The sequence below is a fragment of the Portunus trituberculatus genome, chromosome 48, assembly GCF_017591435.1.
Source record: "Portunus trituberculatus isolate SZX2019 chromosome 48, ASM1759143v1, whole genome shotgun sequence".
Classification (NCBI taxonomy): Eukaryota; Metazoa; Arthropoda; class Malacostraca; order Decapoda; family Portunidae; genus Portunus; species Portunus trituberculatus.
In genome coordinates, this window is record NC_059302.1 from 19,280,219 (window position 1) to 19,289,821 (window position 9,603).

General features: G+C 41.0%; 1 protein-coding gene across 6 annotated transcripts in view; it reads left to right on the forward strand.

The window, feature by feature from the left end:
* LOC123498727 (amphoterin-induced protein 2-like) overlaps nt 1-9,603 on the forward strand; it is a 437,692-nt gene that overhangs the window by 281,298 nt on the left and 146,791 nt on the right. For 5 of the 6 annotated variants that reach the window (XM_045246129.1, XM_045246126.1, XM_045246131.1 and 2 more), the window contains one exon: nt 324-349. The exons of the other annotated variant lie outside the window; for it this stretch is intronic. The gene's annotated coding sequence lies outside the window, so the exon portion shown is untranslated. The remainder of the gene's footprint in view (nt 1-323; nt 350-9,603) is intronic. 6 annotated transcript variants of the gene reach the window in all.

Below are 9,603 nucleotides of genomic sequence, written 5' to 3' on the forward strand. Positions count from 1 at the left end.
TATTTTTCTGCGCGGGTAAGTTTGTGTGGAGTCTGACAGGTTATCTTTCTTCGTTTGTTTTGCTCCAATTCAGAGGATGGAGAAATTAGTGAGTATATGAGGAATGAGTGAAAATTGCTCTCTCTCTCTCTCTCTCTCTCTCTCTCTCTCTCTCTCTCTCTCTCTCTCTCTCTCTCTCTCTCTCTCTCTCTCTCTCTCTCTCTCTCTCTCTCTCTCTCTCTCTCTCTCTCTGGCAATTATGGTGTTACATATTGGCATTAGTTTACATTCAAGTTATATCCACGCAGCCGATCTGTAATGATAATTGATGCTATTACTTGCAGGTGTCTTCTACGGCAGCCAGTACCAGGTGAGTACCCTCGACCTCATCAGTGTGTGGCTTATCCTGAAATAAAGCAGAGTTGTAAAGGTACTGATAGAGAAAAGGATTATAAGTAAATACGAAAGATCGTCTAATAAAGAATTAATAATAACATAGGAACATAAGGAAAGCTACAAATCTACAAGAAACATGTTAGAAAAGAAATGAACACACACACACACACACACACACACACACACACACACACACACACACACACACACACACACGGCCCGGTAGCTCAGTGGTTAGAGCGCTGGCTTCACAAGCCAGATGACCGGGGTTCGATTCCCCGGCCGGGTGGAGATATTTGGGTGTGTCTCCTTTCACGTGTAGCCCCTGTTCACCTAGCAGTGAGTAGGTACGGGATGTAAATCGAGGAGTTGTGACCTTGTTGTCCCGGTGTGTGGTGTGTCCCTGGTCTCAGACCTATCCCAAGATCGGAAATAATGAGCTCTGAGCTCGTTCCGTAGGGTAACGTCTGGCGGTCTCGTCAGAGACTGCAGCAGATCAAACAGTGAAATTACACACACACACACACACACACACGGGACAAAAATCAACTTCATATCAATATACGTAAAACACTTTGTTAATAGACCAAATAAGTCATTCACCGCGTGTGTGTAATTCACCTCGGTCGTCTGCTGGTCACCCAGCCAGTCTTCCCCATTATGGAGCGAGCTCAGAGCTCATAGACCGATCTTCGGGTAGGACTGAGACCACGTCACACACAACACACACCGGGAAAGCGAGGCCACAACCCCTCGAGTTACATCCCGTACCTATTTACTGCTAGGTAAACAGGGGCCACACATTAAGAGGCTTGCCCGTTTGCCTCGCCGCTTCCCGGGATTCGAATCCGGCCCTCTCGATTGTGAGTCGAGCGTGCTAACCACTATACAACGCGGTGTGTGTGTGTGTGTGTGTGTGTGTAATTCACCACGGTCGTCTGCTGGTCACCCAGCCAGTCTTCCCCATTACGGAGCGAGCTCAGAGCTCATAGACCGATCTTCGTGTAGGACTGAGACCACAACACACTCCACACACCGGAAAAGCGAGGCCACAACCCCTCGAGTTACATCCCATACCTATTTACTGCTAGGTGAACAGGGGCCACACATTAAGAGGCTTGCCTGTTTGCCTCGCCGTGTGTGTGTGTGTGTGTGTGTGTGTGTGTGTGTGTGTGTGTGTGTCCCTTCCTCCTTACTTATACATTCCTTGTGTGGACGTGTTGCGTCGCTTGTGTGTGTGTGTGTGTGTGTGTGTGTGTGTGTGTGTGTGTGTGTGTGTGTGTGTGTGTGTGCGCCCCAGAAACTATTGGCCTGCTGGTGTTGGGTAAGGGTGAGAAGCACGATTCATATTAGTCGTGCAGTCGTTATTCCTGTAAATGTGACACAAGGAAGGAAGTTGACGGAAATAGATCAGTCTGTACCGATGGATGGACCTGGGTACTGAGAGACGAACGAATAGCTGAATATGTGAAAAGAATACATAAATATGTTTTGGTTGTAGACAGACTTGCATAGAGATGGAATGCTAGATAGACAGACAGGTAGATGGCCTGCATTAAAAAACGAGTTGGTGGATTGCCAAGTAAATAATTATTAGCTAGATGGGGAAATAGAAAAATACAGATCCTTTGTTCACAGTTTTGCTCCACAAAACATATTTTAATTGTTTTGAAAGAGGAACGTCAAATCACCTTGCGAATTAAGTTTGTGAGCAGGAATATATATTTTTTTCTCTATAACATTTTCAAAGCTTGAGAATCAAATAGGTTCTATTTTGAACAGGTGTATCCCTTGCTCAGCTGTCTCTACTATGAAAACATTATTTTATAGAAGCTATATATATGAAAGGAAACGTAATTCCACGCTTATCTTGCTTTATTTAGTTATTGTTTCGTCAGTTTTTTTTTTTTTTATTATTTTTCTTGCTCACTAGATTGATTTTTACTTTTCATTTCCAACTTCTATTTCACTGTCAATTCCGTGGTTCGAAAAATCCTACCTTTTATTTGCTAGTGTCGAAGTATACACGACGTTTATTTTTTCTCTTTTTTTTTTCTTTTATTAACAAAATTCAACAGGTATGTGTGTTTTGAAATTACTCCCCACGCTGTAATTTCTTCCACTGTAACACTGCATGCGGAATAGTAACATCCTCTGTATTCCTGCGAGTTTATGCATCACATACAACACTCCTCTCCTCTCACAGCCTTCCGTCCTTCTCTCACACACTCTCCTCCACTCCTTTTCCCACACACCCCCCCTACTCCCTCCACACTCACTTACAAATAACCTCCACGCACACTGTGTAACATTTCATTTTTCAACTTTTCACACTCACATTATACAGACGCACTTCATTTTCATGCAGTTTCAGAGGTCCCTTCCATGCCCTCAGCTTTTCTTTTCCTTGTCTTTCCATGCGTTCTAAATTGTCTCTTCGCTTTTGGAATGTGGAGGTGTTATTGAGGTGATGTCTCATTCCATCTGCTGTTTATAAAAGTGTGTGTATAACGTGAACTTTTTTTATATTTTTTTTCTTGTGTTTTAAAGTTTAGTTTGGCTTTAGCAATTATCTTTCTACAAGGAGTTATCATATTTTTTTTTATAAGTTGGATTACTAAACTACTATTATTGCTATCATTTTCTCTTATACAGAAAAAAAAAGCACTTGAAAATCTCCTCACTGTATCACATTATTTGTTATTTCATCCTTACGCTCTCTTCTCTTCCTCCATTTGTGTTCTTTTTCTTTATCCACCCCACTGTTGGTACATCCAGCCCCATGAATTTCTCGGGTGACGCTGGTGTTTTCATATCCATTTACATACTGCAGCGAGTGTCTAGTGCTGCCTTTCCCTTTAGTTGTGTTTGCCACCCGCCCTGCCCTGTCCTCATACAAATCAACACTCATGAAATATGCAGATTTGAATAGGTCCTTATAAATGCCAATCTACATGTATTAGTAAGCTTTTATTATTTTTCCCAGTCCAGTGGTTCAACACGTTGTTCAATCCTCACCATGTTCATTAATTCAGTGGAGTACACCGTAAACAGCGGCCATGACATCACGCGTTCCTGTCTCGCCCAAGTGTTAATCACCCGAGCTATTATTCACCATATAGTCATTCACACCATACAAGCATAGCCGCTCCCTCTCATTATGCTTCATTATTCACATTATCCTTCATCATTCCGCGCACGATTTGTTACCATCGAGACTCATGCACCACCAGCCAGCCAGACGCTTCCCACTGCGCACCACACTAGTCTTGTACCCTCGCTTTTTTTTCTCTTTTTTTTTTCTCTCTCTCTCTCTTTCTAAACGTTCCCTGGAAAATTTTTCTTTTCTTTTTTTTTTTACTATCCTTTCCAGGTAAGGCCACAGCAGCTTCCCAAGTGGCGGTGGTGGTGGTAGTGCAACGTGACCACTGCTATCTGTATATTCCCTTCCCAATGCTACATATATTTCACTAAGGTTTCTTTCACTCACACCACAATCCACTTTATACTGTAAGGCGCTAAAGTAGATTCTGATCTTCCGTGGCCTACTGTTTGGTGCACTCTGGTATGACGACTAAGAATACATTGAGGAGGAAGTCTATTTTGATATATATAATTTCTATTCTGAAAGGCAAATAGTATAAACAAATGTGAAACTGTCCAGCAGGGAGCTTCTCGCAACAGAACACACCCAATAGTAAAGAAATACATGACGGATGGTAGTGATAAGATGCTTGCGATGGCTTTCAGTGCTGCTACGGTTGGTGACACACGGCTGGTAGTGTTCTCTCCTGTGTATTTTTTTTTTTCTGAACATGATTTTTAGGAGTAGTTTTTAACAATAATACTCCATTGTTCACCACTCCACCAAATTTTATTAGATAAGTACATCTTTTTATTTTTTTTATCCAGTCTTTGATTTGTTTCAGTGTGACGAATATTCTTAAACGTTGTGTGTTCTCATTTTGTTTATTTGTATAGGTGACAACAATTATCCGCCAGATTTTCATGGGTAGTTTTATTATTTTTTTCAAATGACGATACAGAACCCTTGTTTAACTATACAGGTATCATGAAAATAATCTGTGAAACTAAAAGAATTTGCAGCAGTCTGTTAAAAGTGACTAAGACTCGTACATGCTTGAGACGGCAGTCCTGTATGTAACAGTCTGCACGTCAATAATCTTTCCCTAGATGAAATTTAACACCTAAAACTTCATTTCAAATAACCACCATTTTATTAAATGCTATTTTCAACAAGCTGTACTGAAAATTTTGGGGGATTTCAAGTTTTTTTTTTTTTCTTTAAGGATTCCACCCGTAACGTAACAATGATTCTGCATTATGTGTTGGTTAATCTATGATAACTCATATAGTAATCTCAGTGGCCCTTGAAATCAGTTCCAATTAGAGAGAAAAATACTTCATAACTTGTCCCTTAGATTTGGTCAAGCCAAACATCGTCAGTTGAATGTTACATGTTAGTACTAGAGCATTTTGATATTTCATTTGTCATATTCTATTATAGGTTTCTTATTTTTGAGATTGTTTTCTTCATTAATGATTAAGTAGCTTTATGCGTTACTGATAAGAATTTTCAATAAAAAAATGTTTATATTCTTGAATACTCGCAGTTAATCCATCAACTGTTCAGTCTTTGCTCATATCTTTGTCTTTTTTTCTGTTTCCTCTCACGCATATTAGCCATGAGATAATAATTACACAGAGATCTAATTGTTTTACTGAAGCTAATGAAGTGAAGCCTCCATCCATATAGAAAGGAAACAGTTTGTTGTGTGAATAAATGTTTTTAATTTAATGATGACAATACAATGCTTCAACTTTTGTAGCCGAAGTTGGTATAATAAACATATACATGTACACACACACACACACACACACACACACACACACACACACACACACACACACACACACTCACTCACTCACTCACTCACTCACTCACTCACTCACTCTCTCTCTCTCTCTCTCTCTCTCTCTCTCTCTCTCTCTCTCTCTCTCTCTCTCTCTCTCTTCACCTCTAAACTGACGTGCCTGCATTCCCTTTTTCTCGCCTCAGAACGCAGCCACTTTCACATCACTCTTTACGTCCATTCCGAAATTTTTCTTCATATTGCCCTGCCGACATTTTGTGATGCTTGCTGACTGACTCAGTTGCATCCCTCTTCCTCCCCGCTACCTTTCTTTCACCCTCTGCTGTGTAGTTTGCATGCCACTACGGTCTCTCCCTCACTCCAGTTAAAATTTTCACTCAAGCTTTTGCGATTAAAAACGGGGGAATACCTCTTTTCCCTTTTTCTTTTTTTCTTTTTTTTTCACTCGATCCGATTTGGGTTGTAAATTTATGATACGGTTTCACGATCTGACTCTTTAGTCTTTCTATTAATTTCGTCCATTGTTTCCCGTTCGTCACTGAGGAAAAACTGTATATTCACCGTGGGACACTATGTTAGGTCTTCAGTAATTCCATCACGTGTGTGTGTTCAGTGACACACACACACACACACACACACACACACACACACACACACACACACACACACACACACACACACACACGGCTTAATACTAAATAGAATTTCGTCTTTCCTCACATAGTAAACAGGAGGAATTATGTGCAGATGACTTTGAAGTGGTGAAAATTTTGTGAAGGGAAAATTTCACAAAGGCATTAGATCATACCGTGATGGAATATGGTAAAGTAGGCAAAATCAGAGGAATATTTCAAAGCGGCTCACGGTGAACGGAGGAAAACTACGATGAAACAACATAGAGACCGATTGTCCCCGTGTTTATATGAGAAATGAGAAAAATAAGAAAAAAAAATCAGAAATCAGGAGAAACTTCATGAAACCATCAGATCTGCACTAAGCAGTCCCTGTATGAAGCATAGCTTGCCTATTTCGACCCGTCATTCCCTATCTAAAAATATGTCTAGTCTTCTTTTAATGTTCTCTGATGATTTGGCACTAGTAACTTGATACCTATGAGTCTCTTCTATTCATATGCCACTCTTTAGAAAATTTTGGAAAATGACAGGGTCTCAAATCAAGTAGCAAACAAATGATAGAATTAGATATCTGCATATGCGTCATATTTTTCAAAAAGAAACTCAGATGGAAAGATACTGAAATGGAATCACAATAGGAGTGGTACGAATGTAGAAAAAAATATTGTAGTGTTGTATAAGACACCAGTAACACTAAAGGGACCTGGAACCTTGATAGGTGTCGAAGTAACCTTAAGTATATAGAGAGAAAAAGTGTCAGCGTTGTAGATAACGTGTGTGAGGCTGTGACTGTTACAATACAATATTTAGCAATGGTTCCGTCCCTCTTGTATATGAAAGGAAGATGACACACAGAAGTCGAAGAACAGAACGATAGTGCTTTGTCTGTCCGACACACACACACACACACACACACACACACACACACACACACACACACACACACACACACACACACACACACACACACACACACACACACACACACACACACACACACACACACACACACACACACACACACACACACACACACACATATATATATATATATATATATATATATATATATATATATATATATATATATATATATATATATATATGAGAGAGAGAGAGAGAGAGAGAGAGAGAGAGAGAGAGAGAGAGAAAAAAATTTACAACATAACCGTTAAAGAATTTGATGACTTTTTAATAAGAGGAAGAGAACAGATTCTGAAAAAGTCACTGGGTTCTAATGTAATATCAGAATATGTTTTCGTCTTTTTTTAAATGCAATATCGATTTAGAGATTAAGTTAAAAGAAAAAAACTATTGTAGTGCAGTGGATTAAAACATAATTTCAGAAACACTTCGAATCCTAAGAGTTATAATTAGCTTAGTACATTCTCTCTCTCTCTCTCTCTCTCTCTCTCTCTCTCTCTCTCTCTCTCTCTCTCTCTCTCTCTCTCTCTCTCTCTCTCTCTCTCTCTCTCTCTCTCTCTCTCTCTCTCTCTCTCTCTCTCTAACACACACACACACACACACACACACACACACACACACACACACACACACACACACACACATTCCTCTCTCTCTCTCTCTCTCTCTCTCTCTCTCTCTCTCTCTCTCTCTCTCTCTCTCTCTCTCTCTCTCTCTCTCTCTCTCTCTCTCTCTCTCTCTCTCTCTCTCTCTCTCTCTCTCTCTCTGCGCAAACAAACACAGCCTTTCGTGGTCTTAGATAGATTGGGAGGCGGGCAGGTGTTGGTTGTTAGAGGGGGGAGGGAACGGGAACAGCAAGATTCACCAGTAAAACCCCTTGACGAAGCAACACACAGGGCCACCTCACCGCCAGTGAAGTCCACTACACGCTGCATGTCACACGCAATCCCCTGACGGAATTAAGAATGAAAATCCAATATCCTGTCTCCCTACACTAGATTTGTTCTCTTATTTTCACTCCATTTCTGTACCAGTTGAATGATACAGTTTGTTTTTTGGATTATTTTGGTGTTTTGTTGCTCGTTTCTCATTTATGGTACGCAGGAAGTTTTGTTTATTTTCTTGTATTTGATGTTGTTTGAATATGCGTATTTATGAGCGACAGGAAAAAATGTGGCCGTTTAAAGGAGTACTGACACACCCACATACAAACACACAGAGACACAGATGGACAAAGCTGCAGCAAGTCTTTTTCGCTCTGGGGAGTCTTCAATTGCGATCCCTTTGCTACACAACACCCTTAGTAAAATACGTAGCTCTTCATTCTGCACGTCACTGCTGGAAATAGAAAATTTGATTGCATTTTTCCCATTGTTCTTTTCCTTCCCTTTTTATTAAGCTCACATATGGTGACGGGTTGCGTGTGTGTGTGTGTGTGTGTGTGTGTGTGTGTGTGTGTGTGTGTGTGTGTGTGTGTCTGGTGGGTGGATGAATGCGTTGGTCTAAGGTTGCACAAATGAGATAGTGTGTGGTGCAAGACTATCATTTTCTCTTGGTAATGGTCGTGGTGCGAGTCTTAATTGTCAGGAAACTGAACATCGTGTTATCAATAACACGTATATCTGTTTCTGTGTATGTGTGCGTGTGTGTATATGTGTGTGTATGTGACAGAGAGAGAGAGAGAGAGAGAGAGAGAGAGAGAGAGAGAGAGAGAGAGAGAGAGAGAGAGAAGAAAAAGATCTTAAATACATTCCCTTTCTCTCTGGAAGATACCCCAGGAAAGAGTTATGTTGATGCTCTATTTCATCTTAAACTCGGAAACAGTTGGTGGAAGGGTGCAGAGCGTGGAGGAAGTGACGAAGAGGGAAGGAAAGGGGTAAAAAAAGCAAGAATGGACTGGGAAGCAGGGAGGGAATGGAAGAACTCTGCTGAATGAGAAAGCCAAGTCGTTAAGTGAGTATATGAAGAAGATACGGAGGAAGGAAGGAGGAGGAAGCGAGAGAGAGAGAGAGAGAGAGAGAGAGGAAACGAACGGGCTCTCTCTCTCTCTCTCTCTCTCTTGATTTAACTCTTATCTCTCGCCCGACAAAAAAAACAAGAGCCCAAATAAAAAGGTAAGTAAGTTAGGAAGAAGTTTCGGGCTGCATACACTTTATGACCCGCTGGGGATGGTGCCATCTTAATGTTGCTTAAAATATGAGATAATGCCCATCACAGAAGTTAGGAAATATGATACAGCAGGAGATTCTTTCCTCATCTAACACTTCCTGCAGAATTAAAGCAAAAAAAAAAAAAAAAAACCTGCAGAGGAAGAAGACACACTTTGTCAGAACGAGTGTGCTGGAGGGAAGCGCTGCTGCGATGGAGTGGACGTGTAAATAAAGAAAAAAGACAAAAATAATATTAAACATGATCGCCGGACAGAGCAAGAGAGAGAGAGAGAGAGAGAGAGAGAGAGAGAGAGAGAGAGAGAGAGAGAGAGAGAGAGGGAGGGCTGCAGTGGTACAGTGGAACCATGCGTGCTTTGGGGTCCGAGGGGTCTCCAAGCGCATGGGTTCGAATTTTTTTCACGGTCCGAGTGTAGGTTGGGCTTCCTCACTCGGGGCAACGGTTTCCTAGCGGGTGGGCTTTGAGATAGGAGGTACCACAAAAAGTATCCCCTTTAGCCCATAAATTCCCGTGAAAAGCCCACACGGTACAAATAAAGAGAGAGAGAGAGAGAGAGAGAGAGAGAGAGAGAGAGAGAGAGAGAGAATGCAACAAATGAAGGAAAT